Source organism: Urtica dioica, chromosome 3, assembly GCF_054948205.1.
Source record: "Urtica dioica subsp. dioica isolate 48M chromosome 3, U.dioica_male_clone48M_v1_H2, whole genome shotgun sequence".
Lineage (NCBI taxonomy): Eukaryota > Viridiplantae > Streptophyta > Magnoliopsida > Rosales > Urticaceae > Urtica > Urtica dioica.
In genome coordinates, this window is record NC_142758.1 from 44,665,756 (window position 1) to 44,684,783 (window position 19,028).

Here is a 19,028-nt window from a genome sequence, read left to right on the forward strand (position 1 = left end):
ACCATTAGCCAGTATCGTGCATCCATACATCTTCCAACGCTTCTTCTGCTCTTCCACGAAGTTCTCGGCATCTACGACCTCCATCTCGAGGTACTTGTTGTAAACTTCGTACGCCGATGGGAGAGGAATCTTAGGACCTGCAATACACATGATCATATTCCAAACATAAATATCTTAATACAAGTACAACAAGTGTGAGAATTACCGAGATCTTGAGCCGTCACAATCATGTTTTTGAATTCATGACTGTTGACCTTGCTCGCGGGCACGTGCTGGTGAACGATGAATTTGGTAATAGCTCTTCCGAGCCACGACTTCTTCTTTGGGTCCACCATCTCGTCCACTCTAGGTTGCCTCGCACTAGGAGACTTATATAATGACGGAGCGAGAGGTGGAGATTTTGCAGTCGAGCCCCCTGGGATCCGATTGGAACCGAGCTTCCCACTCTGCCCGAGCTGCTTCCTGACGCGACTTCTTCATCGCTGCTCGGAGGTCTGCTTCGTAATCGGGAGTAGGACCCTCTTCATCAGCGTCAGTGTGATATGGTTTGTGGACTGTTTTTAGAATGGTTTCCTCCAATGTGTGTTTATGTTTCTTCTTCTCAATATTACCGAGGATTAAAGCTTGCATCTTCTCCATCACCTCAGGAGGAACTTTATCGCACATTTTAACGTTCTTCTGTGAGTCCAAGTGTGCAAGATGATTTTTTACTCTCGTGATCCCCCCCTCCTCCAATTACATGACCGCAAAAGTTGCACGTGTTCGCACTTGCTTTTCCCGGAACGGGCGTACAATATTTCCTTGCTGGGTCGGGTGGCGCCATCTTCAAGTCTACTCTACAAACAACTCACAAACATAAATATTCATAAGATTTAAAATAATCCATAAAAATATTTAACAAATTCATACAACACATATTCTAAATTTAATTCAACAATCCATATCACATATTCAAAATTAAATTTCAACAATCCATATCACATATTCAAAATTCATATGACATTACAAAATTCCATATCACATAAACATACACATATTCTAATTTAATTTCAACAATCAATATCACATTTCAAAATTCATATGAAATTTCAAAAATCCATTTCACATCAACATACACATCCTAATTTTAATTTCAAGTTTCAACAAAACATAAATCAATATCACATATTAAAAATTTATATGAAATTTCAAAAATACATATCACATAATCATGTATATTCATTAAATTATCACATAATCATGAATTGATCATAACAAATCTATAAGAAATTTCCACTAACTCAACAAAACAAATTAAAAATCATAATTTCCGTTTAATAATCTATAAATTTCGAGTTAATATACATCATAATAACTAAGAACACTATCTTCACCACAAAAATCCATAACAAATTTGAACAAAAATCATCAAAACAACCATATTTCATGAACATTACAAATCTGTCGGATTTTGAGGGCTTACCCACGCTTGCCGCCGGAATCGAGGAAGAAAACAACTACGAGCTGCTGGAAAGCTAACGCAGGCGGCGGGAATTGGCAGAATGGCGTGAGTTTTGGGAGAGCTCGCGGCGGATTCTGAAACCCTAAATCTCGGACAAAATGAGACTTCTCGGATGAAATCTCATTTAAATACCTTGGTTTTTTTTTAAAAAAAAAAAAACAACATGAACCGAGCCGGTTTTGGCGAACCGGGAAGTGAACCGGGACTCGTCCGGTTCTCAGCGGTTCTCAGGGAATTCACTGGTTTTGTAAAGAACCGTGCCGGTTCCTCCTCTGAACCCGAGTTTCGGACGGGATTCGTCCGGTTCCCGGTTCCCGCGGGATTTTAATCCTTGCTCTGAAGATCCCATTTTTCCATTCACGGGCTCAAATTGCATGGGTTTGATTGTTTTAACAGCGTAAATGGATGAGCGGACATTAGAGGACTTTGACATGGGATTAGTCCTTCATTTTTTTTTTTGAACTGTAGCTTTACTTTGGAGGTGGAGGTGGTGTAGAATTGCCAATTAGACTATGCTAGGTACCTCCATATTTAATTATAAAATGCACCTACATATTTGATTTAATATAACACGGTGTTTGTATCCATTCATCTGTATTAATTTCTATGTCCCGAGGTATGCAAAACAACCTTAACACCGTGTTGTTTAAACGAACCAAATAATTGAAATGCGCTTTTACCCAATAATTTCTCTTATGAAATAGATGGTGAATTCAAAAAAAAAAAAAGTTACATCTTGTGTTTTCGTGGATTTGAATACCACCAATAACGAAGATTTGAAAAAAAAAAAAAAACACCGATATCGTCATAAGATGGGGTTAAGTATAAAAAACAAAGTCGGCTAAAATGGTCCAAATCTTCTTTAGTAGTGACATTCTAAGTCTTCCAAAATATTTATAATTGGAAAACCATAGGAAAATAAGTATCATAAACACTTCTAATTGTAGTAAAAACGGTATTTATTACCCCTAATAACTACCTTTTACGACGAATAATTTTTTAATCGATATATCCATAAACATAGAAACCGATAATGTCTACATTTGACGATGTCTTTTTTTTTCAATATATGCATAAATTTGTCTCGATATGTTTATAAACTTTAGATTATTTTTTATACGTGGATGTTAACTTGTTGGATAGTTACGATGCCCAATTTAATTTGTGAAAATTATGTGTTTTTTAAAACTAATCGCAAAAATTGTGTCTAAACTTTCTTATTGCACAAATAGTGTTATAAGTTATAAATAATATTTTTTTTTCTTGCTATTTACTGATTTTTTTTAAAATATTGTTTATTGTTTTGGGCTGTTATTTTATTATTTTTTTTTTGTTTACATATTCCAGTTTCATTTATTCAAGAAATTAATATCACATAACATTTTATAATTTTATAAAATACTATTTTTAAAAAGGCTACTATTTTAGAAATATTGCACTTCAAAAACACACCAACTGTTGAAATGTATTTTAATATCATATCTTATTATTTACCATAGTATACTCTTAAAATCTAATAAGAGTTATGTTTATTTGAAAATTATTATTTTATTATAAGTGGTAAATATCCACATATATTAGTTCAATACTGATCATATACTCCATACTATATCTGTTATAAGAGTTATTTGTGCTTCAACTGTTCCGTCATAGGAGAGCAGATATGAGCAAATATGTTTTTAACTCTTAAGATAAAATGGAGGAACTGACTCTAAAAAATTCGTTATATTTATAAAAGTATTGAAATGAATTAATTCTTGGGGACATTTTGTTCTTTCATTATCAACTCATACGAGAAGATCATTAACATGAGTTGTTGGAATACAAATGATAATAGACATCTACACATAGAAGTTATTCTACATTTTTCAGCCAACAATTATTATTTGTAAATTTTGTTATTCTTCTTCTATAACAAGTTTTTTGCGCAAGAAAAATGAGGATTGTTGACTATAGCCACCAAGGCGGCTATTTTTATTTTAAATTCATTTATTGACAGATAAATGTAACAACATCACAACAATTGTGTTCCCTTATCTTAACCATTCAAATAATAGCCCTATTGAAAATTTTCTCCTATAATTGACAATATAGCAGGGACTATGAAAGGCTAAGCTCCGTGACAATTAAATAAAAAAAAAAATAAATAAATAAATAAATAAAAAGTGGACTTGTTATCGAAGTTTGAAATTAGAATTAGGTGTTTTAAAAATATTAAATGTGCCAAAGTCTCGTTCAGAAAACAAAAATGCCAAAAGTCCAACACTGAAAAAATAAGGGATGATAATATGAAGAAAATGAAAAACATTTTTGATACTCATCCTTTAACTTTCAGCAATAACAATCGAAGTTAACGCGTTGAAATTTAAAAATGTGGGACAATTTGGGTTTTGTTGGGCTAAAAGTCAAACGCGGAGGGCTTTATACGGCGTTAGAATTAGAACGACTCCTAAAAGACCACGCGAATAGTCCGCACTTATGACCATACGAGCATTTTGAAATTGGACAGAATTTTTGGTCAAAAATAAAATAAATAAATTGGGGTTTATCCTAAAAATAAAATAAATAAATAATCAATTTATTTTTGGACTATCTAACCATACGAAACGTTATAAATTTTTATATAGTCAATATTTCGTTAGTTTTTAGTAAATAGTCACATAAATTTATTTACGCAGAGTAAATTTCTAGTAAATATGTGTAAATAACATTGGTTACGTCATATTTTTGGTTATTTACGAAACATTTATGGTTATTTACTAAAAATTTACAAAACGTTGACTAAAATGTAAATGGAAAAATTGTCTCAACTAGTAGCAATTTTTATACTTTTGACTAAAATAATAGCAACTATATTTTTTAGACACCTTTACTAGTAACTATAGACTTAGATATCTACAATTGTTGTTAATTATAGACTTGTAAGTCTACAATTTATGACAAATGTATACTTTCATGTCTATAGTTATTAGTAAAAGTGTACAAAAGCATAATTGCTACTATTTTGGTTCAAATTATCAAAAATTGTTACTAGTTGAAGCCATTTTCCATGTAAATGTTTATGTTTTTGTGGCTAATATTTGTTTTTTATATAATAAACTTTAAGAATAATTTTTTTCAACATCTGCTTACAAGCATAGTTAGTTCATAAATTCGTGGCCTCATTTGAAACATTCAGGATATGAATCTACAATCTAAATCGACTTAGTCATTTAAATAAATCAGTAAAGAATAGTCCCAAGTATTGCTTTCACTACTGCAAGAAATGTGGTATCAAGAATTGTTCAATGGAAATTCTAGCAATCTCGTCTGTTAAAAAAATAGGATTTTGAGACTGATTATTATTGTAAACGTTAGATTGACAGTTTCAACTCTAGTGGGACATGCCCATTGTAGCACTGATTAGCACTGAGATCCAATATGAAATCAGTTAGAGTGATTCAAATTTCTGATATTGTGAGTCCCCACTTGGAATGACATGCATTTTTTTTTTTTTTTGATCGAGACATGCATTTCGATTAGCATAAGTTTTCATGCATTATAATATTTTGGAAAAAAGCATGTGGCAATCCAAGGCCCACGTTTTATTTTAATTTCTTTTTCTCCTAACATGTTTCTATATTAAAAAAAAAAAAAAAATTAAGTTCCCCTCTCTCTCTCTCTCAAAAAAAAAATCCATGGCTCTATCTTCCTCTCTCTCTCTCTCTCTCTAAAAAAAAAATCCATGACTTACCCCAAGGGACAAAGGCAACGAACACTATCCACAATCATATAAAACATAAAAAGAAACAAGTTTATTGGTATTGGTTCGTATTCTTCTTATATAGATAAACTGTTTTAAACAACTATAACAAGTAAAATAGTCTACGAAATAATAGTGACAATAAGCGTTATAAACACTGCGAATGACAGTGATAACAAAAGAATGGACTACGAATTTATCGCCTGTCTGCTTGACAAACAATGATTTTTTTTTCATTCTTATTTATAAGAAATTTTGAATTTGAGAGTCTAATGGTATCCTTCTTTTTCTATTTTAAGAAATTAGTTTTGCTATTGTTTTTATTTGATATTCACTAATGGGAAAGAGGGGTACTTAAATCATTCTAGATTGATTTTATAATAGTGTTTATTTTTTTACAATACAAATAAAATAACGGTAATTTTATAAAAATCGTATATCTAAATTTAGCTATCAATTAGGTAGACCATCCTACCTTTTTTTTTTAGGGAAAGGTAGACCATCCTACCTAACACAAGTAAATGGGAAAAACTCGAACGATAGTCCACACTATTATTTAATCAAAGTTAGAAAATGATTAATCTCTAACATCCGAAATATGCCGACCTTAGAATTAGGTACTAGACTACTGAGATTGGTTTTCTATTTTATTGATAAAAGTCAAAGATTTAGAGTACAAGAATAGCGAAAAAAAAAAAATCAAAAATTTGTAGAAGAAGAAGATGAAAAGTGAACCACAAACAATAAAAAAAATACAACGAAATAACATATGAGTTATCCGTCTATGCAGGTAAGTCTTTGATTGTTGCAGATTGCGGTTTTAGAGATCTTGCCCGACTGAAATCCATGCCCAAATAAAATAATATTTAGATCTGATATTCAGATCTGAAGAAATATTCAAAATCACTTCGATTAAAGATCGGACTTTACAGAAGTCAGATATAATAAATCTGGATTATTGAAACATAATCAAAAGACAAAGCAAAACATGAAGAAAAAAAATAAAGAAAATACATTCTCCTAAGTCGAAAGTTCTTTATTGGTCGAGACCACCGAAGTCTCCGTATTCCAGAAGAGACAATAACATCGAGGTTGAAAGCCTAAATCTTAATTTTTTTGGAAGAGAGAGCGCGACGGCTAGGGTTTTGAGGTGACATTTTTTGGGACAATGGTTTTACATGTATAATTGAACCTTTTTTTAACTATTGTTCGTTCATATATATATAATTAATAATTAATTATATTAAAGAGATTTGTAAGTAATTAGGCCACTTTAAACATGTGATTTTTGATCTAGCCTATGTTTGACAATTTTTAGGGATATATTTTGGAACTAGGTCACTTTAAACATGTGATTTTGGATCTAGCCTATATTAAATAATATTTAAGAACAAAATACAAAAAAAAAAAAAAATCATCAAGAAAGATATTTCATCATTTCTCATAATTAAAACTACTCTCATAAGAAAGAAAGAAAGAAAAAACATTAGTGTCTAGATCCTCCAATATAATTAAATCCGTAAACTTTAAACAAAAAATTAGGTAAATATCCAATTAAAACGTTTGGAATTGCTATATAGCTAACATTTCGTAAATTTTAAATAAATAACCACAAATATGATGTGATATTCCTGATTTTGTGAGATATTTACTTCAATTTACGCGTGTAAAACTGTAAATACAAGGACGTGACTATTTACCTATGATTTACGAAACGTTGATTATATAGGATGTGAAACTGTAAATATGGCTATATATTAAATAGACCCAACTTTAAAATTACAGTGATGGGACTATATAATTGAAGAAACTGACGACCTAGTTGGGAATATTCTGGATACACGTATTATATGTATACGTACAAATTTGTATTTGCACATATATACAATATGATGTGACATTCCTGATTTTGTGAGATATTTACTTCAATTTACGCGTGTAAATACATGGCCGTGACTATTTACCAAAAAATTATGAAACATTAATTGTATAAGAATATGAAACCGTAAATATGACTATATATTAAATAGACCCAACTTTAAAATTACACTGATGGAAATATATAATTGAAGAAACTGGCGACCTAGTTGGGAATATTCTAGATACACGTATGTTATCTGTATATATATTACAACTTTAAAATTTGTATTAGATTTGTTATATATATATATATATATATATATATATATATATATATATATATATATATATGTGTGTGTGTGTGTGTGTGTGTGTGTGTGTGTGTGTGTGAGATTGGAAAAAAGAATAGACGTGTGAGCCAACTACTCCCCTTTATATGTTATCTGTATAATTCAATGTGACGCAGACTCGTGACTATTTGGTTTTTGCTTCTGTTTTCATCTCATCCCCAATTTATTTATTTTGTCACCCATAATGTCATATTCATAAACAAACTATGAGTCCATTATTAGTTCGTGACGTCCAAAACACATGCCATTGGATTTCGTCTAGATACTGCCACTGCTGAAAATATTTATGATATTTAAATGTTTGATAGTACTGCTAACTACTAATATGGTGAAGTTAAGTTTTTGGACTTGAGTGTCACGAAAAAGAAATTGAAGTGCCAAATTTTCAAATTTAGCTACAAACTTAAGGACCAAACAATTATCGAAATAAATTTACTAATTTTAAGTACGTGGCGGCATATGCCCTTGAACTTTTCAAAATTGTATTTTTATTCTTATCTTTTTATTATTTTCTTTTCTTTTTAGCTTATAATTTTTTGATTTTTCATATTTGCCTAAAAAAATATTATGTAGACACCTCTGAATTTAAAAATAAAAATAAAAAATTCATACACCCTCTAAAATTTTATGTTGGAGTCATTATGAATTGTATATCGACTCCAACATACACCGTAAGGTCATCTCTTCTTGCAAGTAGGTCGAGAGACCTTGATAAAAGCAAGGATAAAAATCTCGGGGTTCCCGTCCTATTCCCATCTGAGAACCGGGTTCCGGGGGGTCCCCGACACGGTTCAGTACAAAACCATGATATTCTCTAAGAATTGAACCAAATCTCGGTCACAAAAACAGGCTTGGTTCAGTTATTTTTTATACAAAAATCGGGGTATAAAAACAGGATTCGGGACCGAACTTTGCCATTTACGCCAAAAAGTAGGGTTATGTTTCCTGTCGACGAGATTAAGGATTTTCATGCACAACCGCTACTTCTCGTGGAATTCAACTACTTTCCATCAGCCGAACGGTCAAAAGTTTCTTCTTCCTGGTGAGAAGCACGGGTAACTCCTCAGATTTCGGCATTTTTAGGATTTTGATTAGGCTAAATTATTTTTTTAGAGTAAATGGCGGAAAAAGTCCCTTAAGTTTTAGGAAACAGCTAACATAATCCATATTCTTTATTTTGAACGGTAAAAATCTCTAATCTTAAAAATTTCACATTATGTTGGTCCCTACTGCTATATTACGTTAAATTCTTAACAGAATCAACATTTAAACAATTTTTTTTTGTAAAATAAATAAAAAATAAATCATTAAACACTTACCCCAATGAAAATAAAAACTAAGCGTATATACACGAAGGGAAATAAATCATTAAAACATTTACACTTAAACAATTCAAACAAGACGATTTGAAAACTTCGAGCCCCAGTAGCAAATGGAAGAACCCATGATGGAAGAATTCGAGCCCCAGCAAATGGAGGAACCCCAAATCGGAGTCGAGCACCGAAACGAAGAGTTTGAGTTCGCCGAAGAGGCCTATCTTGGCCAGGAACACAACGACGAGGATTCACACCCAAAACACCCTCAATAATGGTGGGCGTCGGTGAACCAGGCATGTGAAGAAGGCGTCGGTGGTCAAGACGAAGAATCTGATGGCATTAGGTTAGAGAGTGAGCTTGAGAGCCTCTACGACGAAGATGAAGATGATGAACAGCCATCGAGGAGGGCATTTAAGCCGCGCGTGAATCTAGCCGAGTTCAAGTTCAAATTAGGTATGCTTTTCCGAACTGTTGAGATTTTGAGATCAACGTTAAGAGAAGTGTTCATTAAGCAGCATAGGAGTTTTAAGTACGTGCACAATGATCAAACCAGAGTTAGGGCTAGGTGCAGAGGAGAAGGATGTAAATGGACATTGTATGCTAAGGTCCAGAATTCAGATAACAAGACCATGGGAATCAATACTCTAACAGATGAACATGACTGTGGACTAGTTTTTTTATAATAAACTAGTCCATAGTAAGTGGTTGTCTGTTGAGTTTATTGATTACTTTAGGTTGAACCCTAATATGGACTATCAGAACTTCAAAGAACTAGTTGTTGCAGCTCATTTCACGAATGTTTCATATCCAGTGTTTAATAGAGCCAGATTAAATGCAAGAAAGGCTTTAGAAGGGTCTGTGAGAGATCAGTATGCTATTTTGGAAGATTATTGCAAGCACATAATTGCAACTAATCCTGGTTCAACAGCTATTTTGAAGACAAAAATGGTAAATGAGAAAAGGATATTTCAGAGAGTGTATATCTGTGTAAGTGCTTGCAAGGAGGGATTTAGTAGAGGATGTAGACCCTTATTGGGATTTGATGAATGTTTTTTGAAAGGGTATTGTAAGGGTGTGTTACTTGCTGCAGTGGGTATTGATGCAAATAACTCTTGCTTCCCGGTTGCATATACTGTGACATAGAAGGAGAATACAGAGACTTGGTTGTAGTTCATGCAGCTTCTCAGAGAGGATTTGTCATTTTGATGCCTCAAGTTGGCCAAATTAGTTCTCAGATACTGCAAATTGGCCAAAACAGATACACATATCAAAACAGATACACAAATTGGCCAAACCAAATTCATTGATACAATTGAAGCATATTCAGCTAAACAGATACATTAAACAGAGTATGATACACAAATTCAACTCAATATGAGTGATCATCAAGCACAAATACATATGATCACTAAACAGAGTATCACAAACACTAATAGATTTATGTACAACATTTTATTTCCTGTATTTGTAGCCACAACTTGAACAGAGCTGCTAAACTCCATCAAACTTGAAACTAGATCTCTTAATTGGCGATTCTCGAACTCGAGATGCTTAATTCTTCTCAGAAGTGTTTCTTGTGTTGACCTATCCACGCCTTCTGGGTCAATCCACAGAAAGCTTGAGCATCCACCAGCATCCTAAAACAATAACCACAAGCAATCAAACCTAATTTAACCTAAAACTATCACCACGAAGTTCACAGACCTAAAAAAATTCACACATACTTACTCTTTTCTTGTAACAACTAAGGAACCTTCTACCTGGGTTTAAATCAGTCAACGACGTCCTCTGCACCACCGCAACCCCACATATGCACAGTCCATTCACAATACGACCATGAGCTACCGGGTTTTGACTGGGACTGGTTCCTCGCCTCGACGTGCGCTGTGAGTGGCCATAGAACGACGACGATGATTGTTCTTCACCCATTGAACCAAAAGCAGATGGAATTTTGGTCTAGGGTTAGTCGATTTGGGATTTCAAATTGGGATTTTTTTTGTTTGTGGAATTTGGGATTTAGGGCTCGGTCTTCCTTCATGTATATACGTTTAGTTTTTATTTTCATTGTTTTAAGTGTTTAATGATTTATTTTTTTTATTTATTTTACAAAAAAATGTTTAAATGTTGATTCCGTTAAGAATTTAACGTAATATAGAAGTAGGGACCAATAGAATGTGAAAATTTCAAGATTAGAGATTTTTACCGTTCAAAATAAAGAATAGTGATTATGTTAGCTGTTTCCTAAAACTTAAAGAACTTTTGCCGCAATTTCCTCTTTTTTATAGTTATTTTCATGTTTAGTAACATTAAACTGATTTTGGTTTCGGAATATTTATATTATTAATCCAAAGTTAAGGTTTTGAATGTGTTTTGTTGATTTTGTTGAAATTTCTTATATATTTGTCATGGCTAAACTAAATTTATTTGTTTTGAGCATGAAGATAAGCTAATGTTATTTAAATGTTATGTTCATGAGAAGTTGTGGTTTAGTTATATGAAATTAAATTATGAATACGTGTATATGTGTGTTAATGAAATTTATAATTAATGTGATTTGTTAAATTAAGAATATGTGTATATGAGATATGTGTTTTCCTTTTGTGTTTATGACTTTACGTGTTATTTGTAGACTTGGCGCCAGCCGACCCAGCAAGGGAGTATTGTATGCCCGTGCAAACTCTTGTAATTTTTGTGGTCATATAATGGGATGAAGGGGGATCACTAGAGTGAAAAATTACCTGACACATTTGGACGCTCAAATGAACGTAAAAATATGTGATAAAGTCCCTTCTGAGGCGATGGAGGAGATGCGAGCCTTAATCGTTGGTAATGTTGAAAAGAAGAAGCATACACATACCTTGGACGAAACGATTCGCAATACCTTCAACAAACCCTTTCACAATGGCGATGATGATGAAGAGGATCCTAAATATGAAGCCCAACTCCGAGCAGTGATGAAGAGGTCACGATAAGATGCGGCTCGGTCAGAATGGAAAACACGGTTGCAATCGGGTCCCAGGAGAGGCTCGGGTGCAAAATCTCCACTGACGGCTCCCTCGTTATATAAGTTTCCAAGTGAGAGGCAACCAATAGTTGACGAGATGGTGGACCCGAAGAAAAATATGTGGCTCAGAAGAGCTATCACCAAATTCATCATTAACCAGTACGTACCCGCGAGTAAGATCAACAGTCATGAATTCAAAAACATGATTTTGACTGGATAGGCCCTTACCCTCCCTACTTATTCCATGAGTGTTTTCCGCATCCCTGTTGGTCTTTGTAAGGAGATTGAGAAGATATTGGCGAGACTTTGGTGGGGTGGAGATATCTCATCTCGAAAACTATATTAGAAATCGTGGGAGAAATTGTGTTTACTTAAAGCGCAAAGAGGTCTCGGTTTTAAGGATCTTTCTCTTTTTTAATCAAGCAATATTAGCTAAGCAAGGTTGGAAAATTTTGTCAAACCTTTCTTCTCTAACGGCTAGACTTTTGAAAGCTTAGTACTTTCCTCGATGTTCATTTCGCTCTACTCAGGTTTCATCTTCAGCTTCCGCGATGTGGAGGGCTTTTATATGGGGTCGAGAAATTCTGAATAACGGCTGCCGTAGGGATGTGGGTGATGAAAAAACAATTCGAGTTTTTGAAGACTGATGGTTACCATGACCTCCATCCTTTCGGAACGCTTGCTGGCTATCCTGAGCATCTCCGCTTGGTATGGAGCCGACGACAAACTCCTTGACCTAGCATCATGATAAATCAGCTCATTATACGGTTAATTCCGGGTACCAGATGGCTAGTGAAACCAAGCCAACTGCAACATCCTCCTTGACAAAGGGTGGTTTCTGGCAACCCATCTGGAGGTTACAAACTGCTGGATAGGTTCGAATCTTCATGTGGCATTTGATGAGCGATTGTCTTCCGTCGGCCCAGACACTTGATAAACGAGGCATTAAATTCCCAAGCTCTTGTTCTATTGTGAGTCATATGAAGATACGGCTCATGTTTTTTCCTTCTGCAAAAGGGCTCGCATGATGTGGTCGAAAACAGTGTTTGGGGGTCGCGTTCGTAATCCACAACGAGCTCCTTAAGATGTGCTCATCAAAATTATCAAATGTTAACGCAACTTTTAAACAATAAGTATATAAATGAGCTTATATTTATTTTACAAAAATAAGCTTCAGAACAATTTTGATTTTTAACTAGGTCTAATGTTCTTGCAGCATATATATTGGTCAAAGGATTTTTTTTTCCGCCAGCGGACTCCATTTAATATATATTTTAAATAGACTATTCAAAGTGTATTACTATTACTATAATTATTATCATACATTCATAGTCACATAGCTAAAATTTTAGTCTAGAAGAGACCACTGGTCGAAATACCGTTACCGTTATCGTTTCAGAACGCATATTTTACTGATATCTGAAAGTAAATCAGATGAATACCGTGAAATTCAGAAAATGAAAGTAAAACTGTACCGTTGAGAATACGTTACCAACAAATAATACCGTCAATGCCATACTTACCGAGAGGAATGTAGCGAATAAATATTTAAAAAAATCATACATAACATAGGATAAAAATGGAAAAAGTCTACAATAATATTTCAACAAAAATCCAACACAAACTTAATGGAATAGTTCAATACAAAGTACAAAATCAAAATAATTATAATATTCATGTTAAAAATCAACTAATTATACATAAAATTTCATATTCTACAACTAATTTAACAAAAAAAGAACCAAAAATACATTCAAATATAAATTTTTCGGATGTAACAAAAAAAATTAAAAAACAATTGGATACAAACTCCAATTAAACACAATAATGAAGTTAGAAACTAAGAATTTGAACTAAATCATCAAAAAAACTAACGACAAATTTCGTGAAGAACACTATATATTATCAGATTTTAAGAATTGTCGGTATTTGACCACTTATCGGTAAGTTTCCGTCGGAATTCATGAGAATTTTCCTAAAGACAACTGCAAAGTAGAAGGATTCTCCGGAAAACGCGTGACACCGGAAAGGTTTCCATGGAATATAAGAAAAATTCTGGTTTTGTACATACCGGTATTGGGACTCTCAAAAAAACAGTTTTCGGTCCAGTTTCCGACCGGAATTCGCGGAATTTTAATCCTTGGAAGGGACATAAATTTTAAGTAAAGAAACGTAAGAAAATTAATCTTTTTTCTAAGGGGCATAAATAAGTAAAAAAAATTATCTAAGAGGGGTATATATGAAATAACAATTTATTCGGGAAAAAATTTAAAATTTATGGGGTAAAATATATTCTAAAAAATTGAGGGACACTTTGATAACAATTCCTCAACACAAAATCTAATTCTAAAAAACTTTACATTACAGGAAAAATAAATAAAATTTGTTGTCAAATAGGTGAAACTCCGTGCAAGTCGGGGTGAATACTCCGTGCAAGTCGGGGTGAATCAGACAGTCTTGTTCTTCTTCTTGCCCTTTACATTTTAATTGTTAGATATTTGTATCAATCATGAGTTTATCAGCAACTCATACTCTTGAATCTTTCAGGTTATTTGATAATAATTGTCTAGTTCAGGACTTCGAGGAGTTCTTCACTAACGTTGACTTTGTGAATTTAAGTAATTATTTCTTAAGTTGTGTGATTGTCTTCTTTTGGATATCTTTTACCCTTTTTTGTTGTCAACTTCTCAAATATTTAATGTCGGCTCCCTTCTAAACTAATTATCTCGGCGTTTTCCTTATAATTGTTGGTTTAAGACTTTGTCCTCAGAATTTAATGACTATTGATCATGGATTGTATTCTATAACTTATAATCTAAACGTTTCGCACATGATTTGATGTTCGGGCTTGTCTCCTCAAAATTAGTTGATTTCTGATAATGCCAACCAAAGATAGTTTAGTTGTATAACAATACTTATAATAATGATAATAGTAATAGGTGGTAGTTAGCTTGGTCTAGTGGTAATCCCACATATAACTCGACGGAGAGGTCATGGGTTCAAGTCCTCATAGGATGCAGAAATGCATGCCCTGTATGATTTATTCTAAATTATGTAATCTTCGCCAATAGTGTCACATGCGCTTTCCACTGCTAATATATCATGTAATCTTGGCCAATAGTGCTACTTCTAAAAAATGATAATAGTAATAGGTAAATTGTCTCTGAACTTTTGTGATTGTGCTATTTTAGTCCCTAATCTTTCTTAAGCATATTACACCGTATCCTATTGATTTAGTAGCTATTTTTGTCCTTTTAAAATAAATCAATTAATTTAACACTTAAACTACTTTAAACATAATTTCTTATTATATATTTTTTATATATAAAATGCACTACTAAGCTTATATTTTGACCTACAAAAGAAAAAATAAAAGTTAGACAAATTCAAATTTATTTTAGCGTTTTTTTATCTAATTATACTTTTGAACAAGTTATATTAGTATATTTATATATAATTTAAGTTGTTTAGGTAAAATAATTTATTTTAAACACTAACTATTTTTAAAAGGGCCAAAGGAGCTACTAAATCAATATGTTAGGGACAAAAATGCTCCATAAAAAGATTAGGGATCAAAATAGGAATCATACAAATTCATGGACTATTAACGTTAAAACCCCCTAATAATAATTCCATTTTTAGAAAATAAAGAGCAGTCTGTCTCACTCGTTTCAGCCGGACCATCGCCACCTTCCTTGGCCATCAAAAAAATAAAGGCTGATAACTAACATAACGTGCTTCACTTGATAAATAATTGTTTAGATTCCTCATAAATGTTAAATGATAAAGCATATGGTACTACTTTTGATAAAGATGAGATATCTCAGACCAGCAACTTGTTATGTTTACACATTACAAAATCCATTATTAGATTTGAGATGGCATATCCCTCGAACTTTCAACCACTCATTCAAATATTGTGTTTGAATAATTTATTTACATATTTTGTCCTAACTTAGAATATTGCGATTAATATAATTGACAAAAGAGGCCTATATTATTATGCCATCTGTATATGTAACACTAAACAATATTTGAGTTGGAGAGTAGCGGGGCTAGGAATTCCAATCAAAATAGAACAATTTTTTTTAAAAAAAATATCACGAAGGCAACAAATTTCAAAAAATCATATAAATTTAAGTTGAAATTATGAAACTTATTAAAAAAAAAAAAATTAAAGTAAAAATTATAATTTTCAAAAGTTTAAGGAGAATTTGACTCTCCTAGACTTAAAGTAGCCCCACCCTTGATTGCATACAGTAATCCACCCTTACCCATCGATTAATCGTTTACCCACCACTAATAAATAACTCTCATATACTCTAACCCTTCTAATATACCGCAACATAACTGTCAATATAGAGTATTCATACCCATCAAAATTAATACCCACTAATAAGCTTTGGCGAGCCACGACAACCTCGAGCCCAAGTTCATCCTCATCAGAGTCGTAGATCTCAGGCGCCCCATCCCGATGTTGTGTTCCGGAGATGCTCTCCACATGTTGTGGTCAAAGTTCTCGCCGTCGGGAGACTCCTCGTTGATCGACGCCTCTTGACAATGTTGCGACCCCCGATGGTGTTGAGTGTTGGCTCATAGGCTAACGTCGATCTCGGGTTTGCATTCCCTCGCGGTGAGGGCCTTATGAATGCGGTTGTGTGGGTGTGGGTTAGATTTTGGAGGGTGATAAAGTTACTTGTTAGTTTTTAGTAGTTATAGTTAATTTTATTTTGGATTTTTCATTAGGACTGTTTTTGTTTTTAGAATCGGGTTTGTTTTTAGATCTAATTACTTTCGTGATGTTGTTGTGTTTATGGTCTGAAAACGGATTAGTTGTTTATATAAAATATTACCAACTCCAAATACTTATATCACCTCACCACTTGAATTTCTATTAATTATAGTACTTAGTATTTATATTATTTGTAGTTTATCATTTTTTTTAATTAATTGAACATTATTTATATTTCAAAACTTAAGTGAATCATTTTCTCTTAAACAACTATTAATCTGGTGTTTTATAACGGGTAAGCAAACGATATTTTTAAAGTTTATTTTGTAATGAATTTTAACTATGGGCAATTAGATTAGTAATCCAATAGACCACCCTCCTTTTAAAAAAGAGATTTGTAACTAATTAGGCCACTTTAAGTACATGTGATTTTGGATCTAGCCTATGTTTGACAATTTTTAGGGATATAACCAAATGGCTTATGTGGCAATAATTAAAGTCTGATTTGCCTTTATTTATTAACAAATTCGTCACTTTCTCTAAAAGTAGGAGAGAGAAAATGACGAATTTGTTAATAAATAAGGGCAAATCAGACCTTAATTATTGCCACATAAACATGTTGGCTATTTCTCTAAAAGTTGTGAAACGTAGGCTAAAAACAAATTTCATAATTTCATTTTGGCTATTTTGCTACACTACCCTTTAAAAAATGGCACAAGTTTCATTTTATTAAGAAAACAGTCAATCAGGTCGAAATTAATTAAATTAAATGTTCAGTTGATTAAATTAGCTGTTCAATTGATTTAATTAACGGAACAGGTAATTAAATTAACTTAGGTCTGCTGGGCTATTTCACTAATAAAATGAAACTTGAGCTAAATCTTTAAAATGAGGTAAAAGATTGGTTAGTTGCAACAAATACTTGTTTTAACTAATTATTAAAATTAACCAAATTTTTTTTATTAAATTTAAGATATTATACAATGTTAACAAATTTTAAATGAAAAAATAATAATGATTAAATCATTTTTGGTTAAAACAATTAAGCATATCAAACAAATTTAATGAAATTACAATTAAGCGTAAATAAATTTAAAAAGTGCTTAAAATTAACAAAAGAGTAGACTTCTTATATAAATTTTAATTATGAACCTGACTTTTGTTGATTTCCTGAAATCGGATCGTATATATTACGGCACGACTCGTTTCTCATTTGATATAATGTCGACAAATTCGTTCTCACACACTTTCATTGTCGATCCTATCACTTTCAGAGCTTTATTATTTCATGGCCAAATTGATGAGTAATTTCTTGCCAAATTGATGAGTAATTTCTTGCTGATTATAAATAAGTGTCGTGTGAGATGGTTAAGAAACGCCTGAAGTTTCCGTGAATATAAAGTTGCTTCTCATCTAAGCTATTTATCATTAATAAAATTAGGGAAAGGACAACCACTCAATTTGAATAATATGCTTTTGGAACCATAGAAATTATTGGCGACAGTATAAAGCTTTAATTCGCTCAAAATCCTCTAAAAATATCCTAATCAATCACATTCAAAATTATCACTAATTAATTTTCATGGCATAAATAATGTAGAACATTTTATCCCCAAAAAAGCAAGCAGTGGTACGAGTAGAATTATGATGGTAATGATAGTCGAAAACCTGTTGTTCTCGTGTTAATTCTATTTTTTTTATACCAGATGTCGTGGGTTCAATCTTCACCGAAAGTAAATGCTCTTAAAAAAAATTAATAATTTTATATTGGGTACTATAGTTTAGTAGTCCAAATGAAACTCTGAAATTTAGATATAGCCATTGTTTAAAAAAAAAATTGTTCAATAGCCACACGTTCAAAATCGTTATATCCCTTGCTTATTATAACCCTAAAAAAATCGGATAAATATCTCACTTAAATTTCCAGAATTATTTTAAACAAAACGCAGTTATTGACGCGTGTAAATTGCTCCCAAAAATCATGAACAAATCCCTATACACGCGACCTTCTTCATTTCATTATGTTTTTTTTTTATGTTAATTGCTTGTTAAGTCAATTAATTAACTGATTAAATTGCTTGTTAAATTAATTCATTAACTCAGCTAGTTAGGTTAATTCTCTGCAATCCCGTTCGTCTTCGTCCCCGACAACTTTGAGGTCCACGTTGACCGGACTGCCAATAAACACCACGGACATCGAATCCCCGTTGCTGATTTGCAAGAATTAGGGATTTAATTTTGTTGTTCGCAAGTTAATTAATTTACTAGAAGAGTAAATTCAATTTACTGCTCGTATTTTTGCTGTTTGGAATCGGCGGAGGCTGTTTGAAATCGGTGATGGTGAAGACTCAGACCGGTAGTAAATGAAATCAATTGGATAGAGAAATTAAAATTAACTTTGTAATAATTTAATTGGAAGAGTAAAATTAAATTAATTACATATTAAAACAAATTAATTTTTTAGTAAATTAAATTAACTGAAAGAGTAAATTAAATTAACTCTTCTTCACATGGGTATAATCG